The sequence below is a fragment of the Triticum aestivum genome, unplaced genomic scaffold, assembly GCF_018294505.1.
Source record: "Triticum aestivum cultivar Chinese Spring unplaced genomic scaffold, IWGSC CS RefSeq v2.1 scaffold39901, whole genome shotgun sequence".
Classification (NCBI taxonomy): Eukaryota; Viridiplantae; Streptophyta; class Magnoliopsida; order Poales; family Poaceae; genus Triticum; species Triticum aestivum.
In genome coordinates this window covers 1-1,583 of record NW_025263765.1, presented here as the reverse complement: position 1 = coordinate 1,583, position 1,583 = coordinate 1, and the positions used below count along the sequence as shown (strand labels likewise).

The 1,583-nt window shown below is 49.5% G+C and overlaps 3 non-coding genes across 3 annotated transcripts; all 3 read right to left on the bottom strand.

The window, feature by feature from the left end:
* Window positions 1–354: 354 nt before the first annotated feature.
* Window positions 355–473, bottom strand: LOC123177884 (5S ribosomal RNA). Its single transcript, XR_006489182.1, has one exon. It is a non-coding gene; the product is annotated as a 5S ribosomal RNA (ribosomal RNA).
* Window positions 474–980: 507 nt separating this feature from the next.
* On the bottom strand, window positions 981–1,099 carry LOC123177885 (5S ribosomal RNA). The gene has a single exon (XR_006489183.1). It is a non-coding gene; the product is annotated as a 5S ribosomal RNA (ribosomal RNA).
* Window positions 1,100–1,466: 367 nt separating this feature from the next.
* LOC123177886 (5S ribosomal RNA) lies at window positions 1,467–1,583 on the bottom strand (the record flags this gene model as incomplete). Its single annotated transcript, XR_006489184.1, has 1 exon — window positions 1,467–1,583. It is a non-coding gene; the product is annotated as a 5S ribosomal RNA (ribosomal RNA).

Here is a 1,583-nt window from a genome sequence, read left to right as displayed (position 1 = left end):
GTCTTCGTCCCTTATGCTTGCCACTCCCAGGTCCGCTCCAAAGACGATTCTACATTCTCACTACCATTACAACCGTTCCCTAACAATGGATAATGTCCTATACTACTTACTCTCCCGCTCAATCACGGAGACGAGTTTTCCACGGTTTCCACCCCTCCCTCCATACCGCAGCAACACGAGTTTTTTCCACCCCTTTCAGAACGCGCTCTTCGCGCCACAAAGCCGCCCCAAGACGCGCGAGCAATGAGCATCGAGCTTAAACATATCGCAAACGTCAAACATAATATAACGGGATTAATATATATCGCGCACGTGCGACATGTTTGTCACAAGGCGCAAAAAATAATTATAAAAGGAATGCAACACGAGGACTTCCCAGGAGGTCACCCATCCTAGTACTACTCTCGCCCAAGCACGCTTAACTTCGGAGTTCTAATGGGATCCGGTGCTTTAGTGCTGGTATGATGGCATCCGACATGTTTCCCCGTCTTCGTCCCTTATGCTTGCCACTCCCAGGTCCGCTCCAAAGACGATTCTACATTCTCACTACCATTACAACCGTTCCCTAACAATGGATAATGTCCTATACTACTTACTCTCCCGCTCAATCACGGAGACGAGTTTTCCACGGTTTCCACCCCTCCCTCCATACCGCAGCAACACGAGTTTTTTCCATCCCTTTCAGAACGCGCTCTTCGCGCCACAAAGCCGCCCCAAGACGCGCGAGCAATGAGCATCGAGCTCAATCACGGAAACGAGTTTTCCATGGTTTCCACCCCTCCCTCCATACCGCAGCAACACGAGTTTTTTCCACCCCTTTCAGAACGCGCTCTTCGCGCCACAAAGCCGCCCCAAGACGCGCGAGCAATGAGCATCGAGCTTAAACATATCGCAAACGTCAAACATAATATAACGGGATTAATATATATATCGCGTACGTGCGACATGTTTGTCACAAGGCGCAAAAAATAATTATAAAAGGAATGCAACACGAGGACTTCCCAGGAGGTCACCCATCCTAGTACTACTCTCGCCCAAGCACGCTTAACTTCGGAGTTCTGATGGTATCCGGTGCTTTAGTGCTGGTATGATCGCATCCGACATGTTTCCCCGTCTTCGTCCCTTATGCTTGCCACTCCCAGGTCCGCTCCAAAGACGGTTCTACATTCTCACTACCATTACAACCGTTCCCTAACAATGGATAATGTCCTATACTACTTACTCTCCCGCTCAATCACGGAGACGAGTTTTCCACGGTTTCCACCCCTCCCTCCATACCGCAGCAACACGAGTTTTTTCCACCCCTTTCAGAACGCGCTCTTCGCGCCACAAAGCCGCCCCAAGACGCGCGAGCAATGAGCATCGAGCTTAAACATATCGCAAACGTCAAACATAATATAACGGGATTAATATATATCGCGCACGTGCGACATGTTTGTCACAAGGCGCAAAAAATAATTATAAAAGGAATGCAACACGAGGACTTCCCAGGAGGTCACCCATCCTAGTACTACTCTCGCCCAAGCACGCTTAACTTCGGAGTTCTGATGGGATCCGGTGCTTTAGTGCTGGTATGATCGCAT